The sequence below is a fragment of the Physeter macrocephalus genome, unplaced genomic scaffold (assembly GCF_002837175.3).
Source record: "Physeter macrocephalus isolate SW-GA unplaced genomic scaffold, ASM283717v5 random_262, whole genome shotgun sequence".
Lineage (NCBI taxonomy): Eukaryota > Metazoa > Chordata > Mammalia > Artiodactyla > Physeteridae > Physeter > Physeter macrocephalus.
In genome coordinates this window covers 24,305-41,592 of record NW_021145548.1, presented here as the reverse complement: position 1 = coordinate 41,592, position 17,288 = coordinate 24,305, and the positions used below count along the sequence as shown (strand labels likewise).

General features: G+C 41.6%; 1 protein-coding gene across 1 annotated transcript in view; it reads right to left on the bottom strand.

The window, feature by feature from the left end:
• The window catches only part of LOC102975360 (rho guanine nucleotide exchange factor 37), a gene marked incomplete at its 3' end in the record, with an annotated part of 50,836 nt that extends 35,140 nt beyond the window's left edge, over positions 1 to 15,696 (bottom strand). Inside the window, exon 1 of the mRNA XM_028484870.2 lies at positions 15,503 to 15,696. The remainder of the gene's footprint in view (positions 1 to 15,502) is intronic.
• Positions 15,697 to 17,288: the final 1,592 nt, after the last annotated feature.

Here is a 17,288-nt window from a genome sequence, read left to right as displayed (position 1 = left end):
TTCAATCCCTGGTCAGGAACTAGATCCCTCATACATGCTGTAACTGAGAGTCCGCATGCTGCAACTAAGAAGTCAGCATGCTGCAACTAAGAAGTCAGCATGCTGCAACTAAGAAGCCTACATGCTGCAACTAAAGATCCTGCATGCCACAACTAAGACCCAGCACAGCCTAAATAAATAAATATATTTTTAAAAAATTACAGATAAGACATACGAAACTAAGAAACAAACCAACAAATAAAAACAATTGTTATAACAAAAAATTGTGCAGAAAAGATAAAATTATGTGTCACTACCCGATACAATTATAAATAGAATCTACACAAGTAATAATACAAGTGATCTAATTCATATTATGTACCGAGAGGACAGGGTGATGGAGAGGGAGAAAAAATGAGCTAAAGCCTCATCATCCATAGTGGAAATCAAAGAACAATGTCTAAATCGAAAGCTCAAGAAAGAGCAGTATATGTGTGTGATAAAACAATCAGTTAAAAACAACAGAAGGAATTGCCTGGTAGTGGCTGGAGCAGGAAAGAGAAGAAGACAGGCTGCTTTTCATAACAAACATTGCAGAATCACCTGTCTCTCTTTCTCATCACAAATGTAGAACTATCCATCTCTTTAAATAACAGCTTTGGGCTTCCCTGGTGGCACAGTGGTTAAGAATCTGCCTGCCAATGCAGGGGACATGGGTTCGAGCCCTGGTCTGGGAAGATCCCACATGCCGCGGAGCGGCTAGGCCCATAAGCCACAACTACTGAGCCTGTGCGTCTGGAGCCTGTGCTCTGCAACAGGAGAGGCCACAACAGGGAGAGGCCTGCGCACTGCGATGAAGAGTGGCCCCTGCTTGCCGCAACTGGAGAAAGCTCTCGCACAGAAACGAAGACCCAACACAGCCAAAAATTAATTAATTAATTTTTAAAAAAAATTTAAATTACAGCTTTGAAGTGATCTAAAAAACTAAATGAAAGAAAAAGTGAGAATTCCTCAATTTTGCTGGAGATCAATATTCAAAAATAAATCATATTCCTGTGTATGCCAACAACAATTTTTAAGAGTGCAATTTAAGGAAAAATAGCAGCATAATAATAAAAAGATTTAATAATAACACATAATATTTATTCCTTCCTAAATATCTTAATTTAATAAAAGATGGGGAGTTCCCTGGTGGCCTAGTCATTAGGATTTCAGGCTTTCACTGCCGTGGCCCACGTTCAATCCCTACTTGGGGAACTGAGGTCTCACAAGCTACGCATCCAAAAAAAAAAAGATGTACAAGATCTTTATGAAGAAAATTATAAACCTTTATCTAAATATATTTAAGAACTAGTTGGGAATTCCCTGGCAGTCTAGTGGTTAGGACTCTGAGCTTCCACTGCAGGGGGCCCAGGTATGATCCCTGGTCTAAGATCCCACAAGCCACATGGCACAGCCTGAAAAAATAAAAACAAAACCACAAAAAAGAACTAGTTACAAGTAGAGATACACTATGTTCATGGATAGGAAAAGTTAATATCATAAAGATGAAAATTGACCCAAACTGATTCAATACAATTTCAATAAAACTCCCAATAGGGTTTGGGGGTTTGGGGTTCTTTTTAGTAGAACATAATACAATGATTCTAAAATATATATTGGACAAAAAGGCTCAGAATGACTAAGGCAATTCTGAAGAACAAGGTGGGGGGACCTGTCCTACCTGATATCTAGATACATTTGAAAGTCATAATAATTTAAAACTATCATATTGACACAGGGGCAAACAGATCAGTAGAACAGATTAGAGAGCCCAGAAGCACACCAAATATGGAAACTTAATATATGACATAAGTGTCATTATAAGTCACTGGGAAAAGGATGGTCCATGAGGCCATGGTCCATGGCCTCCTCTATAAAAATAAACAAATGCAATCCCACAGCACACACCAAATAAACTCCAGATGGATTAAAGACCTAAATGTTAAATGTGAAACTCTAAATTCTTAGAAGAAAATGGGAAAATATTTTTAAAAATATTTATATTTTATATTATATATATATTTATATTTATATATATATAATATATATAAATATATATATTTATATTTTTAAACTCTCTAGATAAGAAGGATTTTTTCAACAAGACATAAAATGTACAAACCCCAAAAGAAAAAATTGATAAATCTGACTACAGTAATATTGGAATGTTCTGTTCATAAACAATTCTAAAATCAAAAGGAAAAGAGGGGCCTTAGATCAGAAGATATTTGTAGTGAATACAACCAACAAAAGTTTAATACCTAGACTATATACAGAACTTCTATGAATCATTAAAAGAAGGCAATCTGTAAGAAAAATAGACAAAGGATATGGGTGCAAATACAGTGTTTAAGTTCATTTAGTGTCAATTTTAACCTCCTCCTATGATATCTTGCTGTAATGCTGAAACTGGAGAGCTAAAACCCAGCTTTCCAGACTCCCTTGCAGCTAAGATTCTAAGATTCCACCAATCAGATCATCTCATGTGAGCCAGAATTTAGAAATTAGATAAGTAGGAAGAGAAGTGATACTTGAAGTAACTATTTAATGGGGCAGGTACTGCATTGTTCTGAAATCAATAGCTCTGGCAACAGATTGTAGCTAAAGTCATAAATCTTGAAGCCAGCAGCAGGGGCAGCAGCTTCCCAATTCTTCAGTTTCTGGATTGTTACAGAGGGTAGTGGCTTCTTTGGAGCAGCCTTGGAGCTGTATTATTGTATTATTACATTTTGGGGGGGGGGGCCGCACCATGTAGCATGCGGGATCTTAGTTCCCCAGCCAGGTATTGAACCCGTGCCCCCTGTATTGGGAGTGCACAGTCTTAACCACCGGACCACCAACGAAGTCCCTGGGACTCGTTCCTAAGGCCCATTCTGTGGACTGCTTCTCCAGGCCTTCCACCAATTTGGTAAGCTCCTAAGACCCTCTTTTATTTATTTATTTTAAAAATTTTTATTTATTTATTTTTGGCTGCGCTGGGTCTTCATTGCTGTGTGCGGGCTTTCTCTAGTTGCGGCAAGCAGGGGCTACTCTTTGTTGAGGTGCACGGGCTTCTCACTGCAGTGGCTTCTCTTGTTGTGGAACATGGGCTCTAGCTGTGCAGGCTTCAGTAGTTGCAGCACGTGGGCTCAGAAGCTGCGGTTTGTGGGCTCTACAGCACGGGCTCAGTAGTTGTGGCGCACAGGCTGAGTTGCTCTGTGGCATGTGGGATCTTCCCGGACCAGGGATCAAAACCGTGTCCCCTGCATTGGCAAGCAGATTCTTAACCACTGGACCACCAGGGAAGTCCCAAGACCCTCTTTTAAATCCCTTTCTGGTTAAAATAGAATGTTTTGTGTTATCTCCAACTAAATCCTGGCTAATACCAGCACGAAAAGTTAATTCACAAAAGAAGAAATTTAAATGGCTAATATGCAAATGAAAAGATGTTCAATTAACTCTTAACTAGGCAAATGTGAATAATTAAAACCATAGTAAGGGAATTCCCTGGTAATCCAGTGGTTAGGACGCCATGATTTCACTACCGAGGGCCCAGGTTCAATCCCTGGTCAGGGAACTAAGATTCCACAAGCTGTGTGGTGCAGCAAAACAAAACAAAACCACAATGAGATACCATTCCATGCCCAAGAGATCAGCAAAATATGAAAATGAAATAAAATGTTGGTAGGACTGCAGATGAATTGGAAATCTCATATACTGGTTTGATAATGTGAATTGTTGCAACCATCCTAAAGAGCAACTTGGCAATATTTGGAAAAGTTGAAAATTCACACACTGTCAGGCCAAGGAGTTCTACTCCTAGGTATACCTCGCCTTCAAGAAACTTTCCACATACACACAAGAAATGTAGACATGAATGCTCATTGCAGCACTGCTGAAATAACAAGAAATTAGAAAAAAACTAAAAGCCCCAATGAAAGTAGATAAATAACTTGTGGTATAGCCATATAATGGAATTCTGAACAACACTGAAAGTAAATAAACTACAGATTCATGTATCAATATGGATATCCTCACTAACACTGCAAACAGGAAAAAATATATATAAACAAGTCCCAGAAGGATACACAGAGTATGACACTATTTTTAAAAGTTTAAAATGTGAAAAGAAAAAAATAATAATAAAATTTTAAAGTTTTTAAAGGTTTAAAATATGTGAAACAATGCTAGATATTGTTTAGGGACACATACACATGTAGCACAGGTATTAAATTTTTCATGGAAGTGGTTAGCAATAAATCCCAGTGATTAAAGAAATTTTCATATATTGAGATACAGCGAAGTCATTCTGGCTTATACGTGATTTAACTTGATTTTCTGCTAACTAAAACAGCCTGTTTGTGGCCTATCTGACATACATTGTCATATCCGCTTTAATTATTAAAGAAAAGGGCACAATGATCACAAGTAAAGAATGTCCATGTTAAAAATAAAGATTAAATGCCTCCTTTCCTAGAACACCAATGCTGGTACTGCTTTGATGATAAGACTCCTTTCCCAGGAGCCAAGGTCATACTGACTCACTGTGTACATGCTGATATGTTTTTTTGAAATCCTGAAGGAATATATTCCTGACTTGTTTGATGTTCTTTGTTCTGACATAATAATGTAAAACTGTGCTGAAAACCATGCTTCTCTGGAGCAGCTCTTTAGAGTTATCTGAGAGGCTGTCTCCCAGGCTATAGTCCTCAGATTAGCCCAAATAAAACTCTTTTTTATTCCTATTATATTTTGTTTATTGATTATTTCCATCCACACAGGATAAAAGTAACCTCTGGAAAGGGAGCTAGAGGAATAGAATTGGGGAGAGTATCAAAGGGGACTTAATGGTATCTGAGGGGCTTTTTAAGTTAACCTTTTAATTCTGAGATAATTAGAGATTCACATGCAGTTGTAAGAAATAATACAGAGGTTCTGTGTATCCTTTACCCAACTTCCCCAGTGAACATTAGGCAAAACTATAGTACAATCTCACAGCCAGGATGTTGACACCAATACAGTCAAGATGCAGAACAGTTCCATCTTAAGGATCCTTCATGTTGCCTTTTTACCCACTTGGCTCCAGCCCCATCCCATCTTTAACCCCCAGCTAATAAGAAACTGTTCTCTATTTCTATACTCTTGTCAGTTCAAGAATGTATGTAGGTAGTTCCCTGGTGGTCTAGTGGTTAGGACTCGGCCCTTTCACTCCCGTGGCCACGGTTTAATCCCTGGTCAGAGAACTGAGATCCCACAAGCTGCGTGACGCGGCCAAAATAAATAAATAAATAAAATAAATAAAAGCTTATAAAAAAAAAGAATGTATGTAAATCACACAGTATGTATATTTGAATCATATAATACATAACCTTTTGGGACTGACTTTATTCAATCAGCATAATTCCTTGGAGATTCATGTAAGCTGTTGTGTGTTATCAATAGGTCCTTCCTTTTCATTGCTGAGTATCTGAGATGTTTTATTCGGTTTTTAAAAAACTGAAGCAAATATGTCAAAAATGTTAAAATTAGACAAAGCTAGGTAGTAAGAACATGGGCATTTGTTGTTTTGTTCTTTGTTCTTTTCTGGAAGGTTAAAACATTTCCTAATATTTAAAGTGACATGCATCCCATTCAGCCTTGTACTCAGGTTACTTAGGGCTATGCCTCATCTTCCTGGTTAGACACTAAGCTCTTGGAGACAAGATGAGCACCCATTCATTGTGTCTTCCTCTCTGTCTCACAATGCTGATACATATATGAATATGTATTTGCATATATAAATGGTCCTTTTCATGTATTAGTAGCAGAAGTTTCTGTCCTGGGTAATAAGCACTGACCCATGGATCAGTGCTTATATACAGGTGCTTGGCGAGAGCAAGGTTGTTCAGAAGGCAGAAGGCCCAGAAAGATCCTGGAACATATCTGATGCACAGCTCTAGTCCAGCTCCTGAATGCTGCCTTTGGCCTGCTGACCTGTCCCTGGCCTGAATCACTGACATTCATCACCCAGTGCATTGCTTTTCTAGAAAGATCCCAATAGGATTTCAGGAGAGCTACTCAGGTTCCACTACTCAGAACTGTTGCTAAATAAACAAAAACCATAAATAATACTTCATAGAGAACTGCTAAATATTTAAAACAGCACTTAGGTTAACTGCAATCCAGACCTCCAAGCACGTCTGACAGAACTTCTCCGTAGCAGCATTTTGTTATTATCTTAGTTTATAGCCCATGTAATGGAAAGAAACACATTTTTATTTCTTTAAAAATATATTATTTGGCAATGAAAAGGAATGAGCTACTAATGTGTGCTATCATATAAATGGATCTTGAAAACATTACACTAAATGAAAGAAGTTAGCCACAAAGGACCACATACTTGATGATTCTATCTATAGGAAATGTCCAGAATAGGCAAATCTATAGAAACAGAAAGTGGATTAGTAGTTTGCAGGGCTGAAGGGATAATGATTTGGAGTGTGGTGGCTGGGTTTCTTTTGGGGATGGTGAAACGCTCTAAACTTATTAGTGGTGATGGTTGCACAACTCAGTGAATATACTAAAAACCATTGATTTGTACACTTTAAATGGGTGAATTAGGGACTTCCCTGGAGGTCCAGTGGTTAAGACTCTGCGCTTCCACTGCAGGGGGCACAGGTTCGATCCCTGGTCAGGAACTAAGATCCTGCATGTTATGCAGCGTGGCCGAAAAAAAAAGGGTGAATTATATGATGTGAATTATATTTCAATAAAGCTGTTACCCCCCAAAATATTATATAATACAAAATGTTGGCAAGGATGCGGAGAAACTGGATCTCTCATACATTGCTGATGGGAATGTAAAATGGTACAGTTACTTTGGAAAATAGTTTGTCAGTTTCTTTAAAAACTAAACATACACTTACCAGCAGTCACACCCCAGGGCATCTATTCCAGAGGAAGAAAACTTATGCCTATACAAAAACCTGTCTACGAATGTTCATCAAAGCTTTATTTGTAATAGCTAAAAACTGAAAACAACCAAAGTGTTGTTTTATTAAGTGAATTTAATAGGTGCATGGCTAAAAAAAAAACAGTTGTATATCTAAGGTCACAGAATACTCAGAAATAAAAAGGGATGAACTACTGATACCCTCAAAAACCATCCAGTTGTGCTGCCTGAAAAAAAGAACAACCTGAAAAGCTTACTGTGTGATCATTTATAAAACATCTAAAATTATAGAGACAGAGAACAGATTAGTGGCTACCTGGTTAGGGATGAGGGTAGTGGGCACCTGGGTGTGGCAATAAAGGAACAGCACAGGAAGAACTTCATAGTGATAGAATAGATCTGCATCTTAATTGAAATGGTGGTTACAGAAATCTACAGACGTGATAAAACAACATCTAACAATCAAACACATGATTATATCAATGCCAATTTCCTGGTTTTGATATTGTGTTATTGAGATAAGACATAACCACTGGAGGAACCTGGTGAAGATACACATAACCTCTCTGTACTATCCTTGGAACTTCATGCTGACCTATACTTATTTCAAAGTAAAAAGTTAAAAACAAATGAAATATTAGATAGCTTAAGTTATCCACTATCTTTGCAACACTCTCAGGACAAATGCAGCTTAAAAGTCTGGGAGAGCAGGCTGGGTGCCTTTGTTCCATTTCCTGGTCTGGCCTGATAAGGAGGTTTGTCTTGGAGAATATATTTGGGAAAATATGTCTTTCAATATAGTCCAGTCCATGCTCAGTCCTGAGATCTCTTTGATGCCCTGTGATAAGCAATTAAGAACTAAAATCAGTCTAGCACATAGTGGGTACTAAAAAAAAAAAAATGTTTGTTGAATGTTATGCAGGAACTGCTTCTGACTCTAGGATAGGATAGGATAAAACAGTTAATTCTCTTCTCCTCTCTCCTCCTCTGTCCACACTCGCCCAGAATAATTTGGGCATTCACACATTTATTCAACAAATATTTGGAGTAGCTATTCCATGCCAAGCATTTTTCTGGACTGTGAGGATACAAAGTTAAAGGGGGGGAAAAAAGGGCTCTACAATAAAGATAGGGCATTTATTTTTCTGTTTTTGTTTCTTGCTGTTTTGCTTTATTTAATTTTGGAAATGGCCCTGGGGTTCTTTCTTTTTTTTTCAATTTTATTTTTTTATATACAGCAGGTTCTTATTAGTTATCAATTTTATATATATTAGTGTATATATGTCAATCCCAATCTCCCAATTCATCCCATCACTTTCCCCCCTTGCTGTCCATATGTTTGTTCTCTATATCTGTGTCTTTATTTCTGCCTTACAAACTGGCTCATCTATACCATTTTTCTAGATTCCACGTATATGCGTTAATATATATTTGTTTTTCTCTTTCTGACTTACTTCACTCTGTATGATAGTCTCTAGGTCCATCCATGTCCACGTCTCTACAAATGACCCAATTTCGCTCCTTTTTATGGCTGAGTAATATTCCGTTGTATATATGCACCACATCTTCTTTATCCATTCATCTGTCGATGGGCATTTAGGTTGCTTCCGTGACCTAGCTATTGTAAACAGTGCTACAATGAGGGCTTCCCTGGTGGTGCAGTGGTTAAGAATCCACCTGCCAATGCAGGGGACACTGATTCGAGCCCTGGTCCAGGAAGATCCCACATGCCACAGAGCAACTAAGCCCATGCATCACAACTACTGAGCCTGTGCCCTAGAGCCTGCGAGCCACAACTACTGAGCCTGTGCATCTAGAGCCCGTGCTCCGCAACAAGAGAAGCCACCCCAATGCAGCCAAAAATAAAATAAATAAATTTTTGAAAACATAGTGCTGCAATGAACATTGGGGTGCATGTGTCTTTTTGAATTATGGTCTTCTCTGAGTATATGCCCAGTAAGGATAGGGCATTTAAAATATCTGGTTATTTGCTCCAAGTTTTGTTCCACTAAAAGCAGAGGGACTAAGTAAATTTTATGGACATCCTGATGATTTCACCCCTTTTAAGACAGAAGTAACAAGGAAAATGATACTCTGAACCTAATTCTGACCAATCAGAAGTGAATGGAGGGCTTCCCTGGTGGTGCAGTGGTTGAGAATCCGCCTGCCAATGCAGGGGACACAGGTTTGATCCCCGGTCCAGGAAGATCCCACATGCCATGGAGCAACTGAGCCCGTGTGCCACAACTGCTAAGCCTGTGCTCTAGAGCCCATAGGCCACAACTACTGAGCCTGTGTGCCGCAACTACTGACGCCTGCGTGCCTAGAGCCCGTGCTCCGCACCAAAAGGAGCCACCGCAATGAGAAGCCCATGCACCACAACAAAGAGTAGCCCCCACTCACCGCAACAATAGAAAGCCCGCGCGCAGCAACGAAGACCCAATGCAGCCAAAAATAAATAAATAAAATAAATAAATTTATATAAAAAAAGAGGCGGTTACTCTTTAAAAAAAAAAAAAAGAAGTGAATGGAGACAGGGACTTCCCTGGTGGCTCAGTGGTTAAGACTCTGTGCTCCCAATGCAGGGGGCCCGAGTTCCATCCCTGGTCAGGGAACTAGATCCCACATGCATGCTGCAACTAAGAATTTGCATGCCACAACTAAAGAGCCTGAGTGCTGCAACTAAGGAGCACTTGAGCCACAACTAAGGAGCCCGCCTGCCGCAACTAAGACCCAGCACAACAAAAGAAAAGAAAGAAAGAAAGAAAGAAAGAAAGGAGTGAATGGAAGTAAGCAGACCCCAGAGGAAAGTGAAACCATCATCTTAAAAGTTCTTTCAGAAGGTAAAATGTCATGGCAAAAAAAGATGAACATCCATCAGGCTCCCACCCCAGGTTACAGAGGGAGGTCAATTTAAACATTTAACGAAAAAAACAGGAAGTAAAACCTCTAGGGATTAGGGTTCATGAAGGTGAAGTTAAACATAATGCTAACAAAAGACCCTGTTGAAGAATAAAGGGAGGAAATACCTATAGAAATGAGAATGGCCACATAGGGATCCTGGCTAACGAGCCTCGTTTATAAAGATACATACAAGAGTCAGAGTGGTGGGTCCTGTACAAAGAGCTTCCAGAACTCTAAAACACAGAAGCATCTGGGATTAACAAAATTGTAAGAATAACCTCCACAGCTCTGCCCCTACTATGACTGCCAACTAAATTTTAACATTCATGTTCAGAAAAAGTAAAAAATAGGCACTCTATTTGATGGCTTTGCTTTCCTCTTCTTAGCCCTAAAGAGTGACTGCAGGGGTCACTATGAAGGTTAGGAGCCTAGACCCTGGAGCCAGAAAACCTGATTTCAAATTCTGATTCTGCGATCAATCAGCTGGCTTTCCTGGGATAATTATATAACCTTCCTTATAGGGTTGTTATAAGATTTCATATGATAATCCATGTAAAGCGTATAGCAGAGTGTCTGCTACGTGGTGAGCTTTCAATAATGGTAGCTGTTGTTTTTGTTACTATTACTGTTAAACTGGAAAGAGTAGCATGACCGTGGATCAGAGGGATGAAGTTGTCTAAGGACACTTGGCTTATCATATTCAAGCAGATGGTGAGAACAGCTAATCATGATGATAATAATAAGTAATACGAACTACACAGCAGAGCCTGACTGACAATGAAGCTAATAACAAAGAAATGGAGCTGAGAGATGGAGAGACCATGAGACTAAGCCCTGATGGCATTACTTAATCCAGCCATGATGGAGACTGATTCCCTTTGGATTTTTTTTTATGTGAGCTAACACATTTTCATTCCCCACCCCACTTTGGCCTAAACCACTCTGAGTTGGGTTTCTGCCACTTGATTAAAACAGATGATCTATCAGCCCTTGGAAAGACCATCTGTCTGTGAAACAAACATCACTGAGAGCCAGCATAGGTTAACAGAAAAAAGACAAACAGGTCATGCCAGACTATCCTCATTCCCTTAATGAAAGTTGACTAGATCAGTAGATCAAAGGAATACCACAGGCTAGTGTAACTGGACTAGGAAGGTACTGCTGGTCTCTCGTGACATCCTTACAAAATAAGGAATAAGATGAGGTAATGGAATAAGATGTGGCGATGGGGAAGCAATAGGACAATAATAGGGACTAAAAACTGATAAAATACCAAATTCAAAGAGTGTTGGTCAGTGCCAACCTCTGGGATCTGCCCTGTTTCATTAAGGATAGCCATTAGTTCTTTCGGTGCTTCCCATCTCTAAGACCACCTGAGCCTAAACCTCCACCATTTTTCTCCTGAATCAGTACAACAGCCTCCTGACTGGATGCATACACAGCACCAGAGTGGAGTGGTCATCCAAAAACATAAAATTGACTGCTTTATTCCTCTGTCAAAACCCAGACAAGTCTTCCCTGAAAGTCATCCCCCTTCCAAAGAACCACTCCTTTCCCCCAATAATTATGTTTCCTATTCAATTTGTTTTACTGGTTCATTCAATACAGCAGAAGCTCCACAAGGGCAAAGACCATGTTTCTTATATTCATCAACACATCACCTAGTGTCTACTCTAGATCTAGCACATAGTAGGTGCTCAATTAATTGAATTAATGAATGAATGGCACAGATGAACACTGGCAGAATAGTGATCAGATTGCCAATGACACTGTTACAAGTGGAGTTAGACACACAACTTCTGGAAGCCACAACAAAGTTTGAAGTCAACTAAGAGACAGAAACTCCCCTTGAATTTTATATAACTGGAATTATATAGTATGTACACTTTTTTGTCTGGCTTCTTCCTTTCAGCAAAATTATTTCGACATTCATCCATGTTGTAGCATGTATCAATAGTTCATTACTTTTTATTGCTGAGTATTATTATACTATATAAATATACCACAATTTATCTATGCACTGGATAAAAAATTGGTTGCTTCCTGTTTCTCAATTACAATAAAGCTGGACCTAGGAATGCAATGTTTATTTTTCACTTTTTTTTTTTTTTTAGGAATGCAATGTTTAGATCACAGATAGGTATATGCTTTTAAAAGAAAATGTCGGGACTTCCCTGGTGGCGCAGTGGTTAGGAGTCCGCCTGCCAATGCAGGGGACACGGGTTCGAGCCCTGGTCCAGGAAGATCCCACACGCCGCGGGGCATCTAGGCCCGTGTGCCACAACTACTGAGCCTGCGCTCTAGAGCCCGCGAGCCACAACTACTGAAGCCCGCGCGCCTAGAGCCCGTGCTCTGCAACGGGAGAGGCCACCGCAATGGGAAGCCCGCGCACCGCAACGAAGAGTAGCCCCCGTTTACCGCAAAACTAGAGAAAAACCTGTGCGCAGCAAGGAAGACTCAACACAGCCAAAAATAAAAATAAATTAATTTAAAAAAGAAAATGTCATACTTTTAAAAAGTGGTTGTACTATTTTACTTTCCCACCAACAGTGTACGACCGCAACCTGGTCAACACTGATGTAGCCAGTCTTTGTATGAAGTTTTATCTGCTTGTGGTTTTAATGTGCATTTCCCCAATAGTTAATGATCTTGAACATCTTTTCAAGTGCTTATCTGCCACCAATATATTTTCTTTGGACATCATGGGTTTTTTGTTTGTTTGCTTAAATTACAAAAGAGGACTTCCCTTGCGGTCCAGTGGTTAAGACTCTGCCCTTCCACTGCAAGGGGCATGGGTTCAATCGCCGGTTGGGGAAATCATGTCATGTGGCACAGTCCCCCAAAAAAAAAAAAAATTACAAAAGAGGCTCTCACTTATTACATAACTAGACAAATAATACAGAAATGTATAAATAATTAATAGTCTCCTACCCCCCAACACACACATAGGCAACCAGAGGTGCACAAGAACCACCAGGAGCACTTATTAGGCATGCAAATTCTTGCCCCCACTCTTGAAGATTCTGATTCAGTAGGTCACAGGTGGGGCATTTTGACAAGCCCATAGGGAATTCTGACACAAGCGATCTGTAGATTTCTTGAGAAAGTCTGCTCTTACAATTGTCCTCCTAAGGAATAGTTGAAGGAATGAAGACACTGAGTCTGGAGAGGCAAACGCACGGAAGGGGTACACGGACTGCCTTCAAATAAGTGAGAGCCTTTGTCTAAGAGAATGACTGTGTGTGCTCTATGTTGTCCCATGGAACACCAAGAGTTTGGAACCTAAAGATCAAATCAAAAAAAAAACTTTCTAAGAGAGTTACTGTAAAACAAAATCAGGCAACAGAGCCAGCAAGGGAAGGAATGTGCCAAAATCACCAAGCTTGCAGAAAAAGGACTTCTCTGGGTCGAGAAATGACTGTTTGAGGTTGAGAAGACAGAGGGCAAAAGACGTTCCAGACATACACACACACATTCTCTCTTTCTTTCTCACTCTGAGGAAAAACTGCCCCTTATAAATACACAGAGAGGAATGTAACCACCAGACAGGTAGTGTGTGTCTTAACCCAAATTAAATAACAGCTATTTGCCCTAAGCCATATTTCCCTGCCTCTACTGGCAAGGCCTAAAATGGTAGAGAAAGGAGACAACACAGTATTTGGTAAGGGCAGTTCCTTTTATAGCTAAGTAGGCCTGCCCAGGCCCTCTCCTCATAATTTTGGATCCATCGATTTTAAAGAGCTTAAGCCTGTCAATAAGCAACAGGCTTTGGACAATCAAGCTCAACAAATGCCATTTTGCTTCAGTTACAGCACCCAAAACAACCCCCTTCCCCAATCAGTTAAATAAAAAGCCATTTATTTGTTCTAGAACAGAATCAACCAAGGCACTGTTTACCACAGCAAGCTGCTGATCCAAGAGGGATATGAGCCAACTGCCAAGTAACTCCTGTACCCTGGCAGAAACTCAGCTGAGCCTCCATCTCTGGGCAAGATTAGGGAGGCGCCCAGGTTCCCATGTATGTCCTCTTTCCTCTCATTTAAAAACAACTATACAGGGCTTCCCTGGTGGCACAGTGGTTGAGAGTCCGCCTGCCGATGCAGGGGACACGGGTTCGTTCCCCGGTCCGGGAAGATCCCACATGCCGCGGAGCGGCTGGGCCCGTGAGCCATGGCAGCTGAGCCTGCGCGTCCGGAGCCTGTGCTCCGCAACGGGAGAGGCCGCGACAGTGAGAGGCCCACGCACCGCGATGAAGAGTGGCCCCCACTCGCCGCAGCTGGAGAAAGCCCACGCACAGCAACAAAGACCCAACACAGCCAAAAATAAATAAATAAAATTTAAAAAATAAAAATAAAAAAATAAAAACAAATATACAGATGCTGGCTCCATTCAAAAGGGGCATGTGAGGCCCAATAAACTGTCCTTGTTAGAATGTCTGGTAGTTTCTACTTTCAGCATTTGAGCTAGGGTCAAATATTGAGTGTTGTGCATTATTCTAAATAGGTGCACTCTTATTTAGGTTACTATCACCAAGGTATGTGCAGCCACTTATAAGTCATAATAGGGCTGACTTTATATTTGCATGTTTTAAATTTTTTAATTTTTTTTTTCTTTTATTTCGGATACAGCCCAACTTCCCGCAGGTCATCACTCTTTCTTAACTGGGATGGCTTTGACTCACTAGGTTGTGTGCGCCAGCCCTTTTATGGAGCACCTACTACGACCGAGGCACTGGGCTCAACATTCATCTGTAGTCTGACAACAACATGAAAGATGAAGCAATCTTACCTCAAGTTTACAAAGAAAACTGGGCCTTGGAGAGGTTAAACAATGTGTCCAAAATCAGGCAGCTAGGGGCGTCGGACTTTGTCTGAACTCAGAGCAGGAACTCACTCCTTCACCAGCTGCCTCCCTTTACAGGAGCAAATAAACTGCTCTGAAACAGCGCAGCCTGAGGGCCAGCCTTCAGTCATTCCTTACAGCAGGAATGCTTCATCCTGCTGCCAAATCTGAAACTGTGTGCAAGATTATGTGTGAACCTTGAGGAGGGGACCCAGATTTTTAAGGAGTCAGTGATCCCAAGAAGGTTAAGAGCCAGCACCTGGGCAGGCTGTCAGCTTCCCCATTCTATAAGTTCCTGGCGCTCGCTGTCCAGGGAGCAGTGCGGCAGGGGTCAGAAGTTCTGGCTTCCAGTCCCAGTCTTGGCACTACTTCCCTGAGGGCTGTTGGCCCAGGCAGCTCACCCATGGACCACAGATTTCCTTTCTCTTTTCCCCTGGCCTTGACTCCCTATTTATAATTATACTTTCCTTGTCAAGGATTTTTTTTTAAACCATTGTTTGTATTATTCCATTGTTTTAACGTATATGGAGTCATTAAAAAGTCGCCCCCAATGCTACACTGAAGCAGAGGGATAAACAATGCCAGGCCAGCTTACCTCTCTGGGACTCAGTTTTCCACCTGTAAACTGACCCGCTTGGGTCAGCTGGATCAGGTTGCTTGCATTCCCATTAGGCTCAAGACACAAAGCTAGCTACCGAGCAACCCGGACCGGCGTCGTCGCTCCCGCGCTCCCGCAACCTCCCTTTCCGGATCTGATCAGCAGCTGTTTTCCCGCGACCCTCCCTGGCCCTATCCTGCCAGCCCCAATCACCCTGGCGGACTCACCGCTCGCGCAAGGTGCCAGCGGCCGGAAGGAGCTCGACCGCCCCGGCGATTGCGCAGCCAGGCAAAGAGAGGCGCCGGGCTCCCGGCCCCACGCAGCGCTGGGGCCTGCGCGCGCTGTTCGGAGGGAGGGCGCGGGCGGGCGCGGCTCTGCCCACGCTGCGTATGTGTTTGCGCCGGGAGGGGGCGGCCCCCGCCCCGCTCTCGCCTTTGTTAATTGTCCAACTGGAAGCAAGTTGTTTTCCACTGGGCGCTCCCTGGAGAGGGTCCCAGCCAGGGTGGCCGGGCGACTGCAGCAACTGCCGTGCGCTGGCCCGCAGCCAGCGCGAAGCCTTGCAAGTGGGTGTCAGTGCTGTGCCCGGTGACCCACCCACCCGCGACTTCTCATTTAGGCACCTACTCCTCCCTCGGGCTACTCAGCACCAAAACAGGGACCGGCAGTTAGGCCATCCGGTGGGAATGTTGACCCCTGAATATCTGTGCTTCTGCCCGAATCACCAAACTTTAGGGCTGGACCTTGATTTTAATTTTGAGTGCCGGCTGCCCAGGATTTCTGGGTTCCTATCCTAGCTCTCTTGGGAGCCCTCTGCGCAATCTTAGATAAATCTGCCAGTCTCCCTGCACTCCAGTTTCCTTTTCTATGACTTACAGTAGTGAGTGGGACTCTGTTCTAGGCACCCAGTATTCAGCAGTCAACATAACAGACAAGGTCCCTGCCCCCTTAGGGCGTGTCTGACAATGAACACACACTTGCAAACGTGAAAAGTACGGAAAGTTTCATATCAGGGCAACCAAATCTTGTTTATGGAGTCATAAATGGACTAGATTAACTTTTCTAAATCCTCCGATTCTAATATTCATTCTTACTCTCATTATGTGAACGTTATTACTATTATTAGTGATAGCACTAGTAATATTGCTTACTCAGTGCCAGGTACTGTACTAAACATTTTATTTGTATTTCCTCATCAATCAGATTCATAACTTCTCTAACGATAGGTATACCTATTATCATTCTCATTTTAGAGAGAAAAACTGAGGCTAGAAATGAAAGTAACTTGCTCACTGTCACACAGCTACTAAGTGACAGGACAAATACTCAAATTCAAACTGTCTGAGGCCTCAGGGTGCTTAAGCACTACTCTACATGCATAAAAATATGAAGACCAGCATAGTGTTGTATCTTGAATGTGATGAATGAGAACAATAGAAGAGGAGGGTGTGGTTTTAGTCTGTAGAGGAGAAAAGCAAAGGAAGTTGAGAGCTTTCTTAAAGAGCTGTCCATGGATCAGACTTCACGTACATGAACTTAGAGGTCACTAGCATGGGGAAAGCTATAGGGAGACAAATTGCAAATATGTAAGGAAGAACTTATCTAACAATCAGAGCATTTCAAAAATGACATCAGTTGCCTGGAGAGAGTGAGCATCCTGTCACTAAAAGTCAGCATTCAATTAGAGAGGCTTATTGGTTATTGGGGATGCTTCAAAGAAGAGTCATGCAAATGTTAACGTTTAGGTGATCTCTAAGTTTCCTTCTAATTCTGAAGGAATTCTGAAGAGAATTTGAGTCCTAGAGTGGTTAAGTGACTTGTCCAAAGTCACCCAGGGAATGAAGACCTGACCCCCAAAACAAGTCTGACTTCTAGATCAGACTTCCTGTTTGTGGGTGAGGGTCTTGTGAGTGCTCAGCACCTCACTTTATGCTCCTTTTGTTTGTGTGTGTGTGTGTGTGAGAGAGGGAGAGAGAGAGAGAGGGAGAGGGAGAGAGAGGGAGAGAGAGAGAGGAG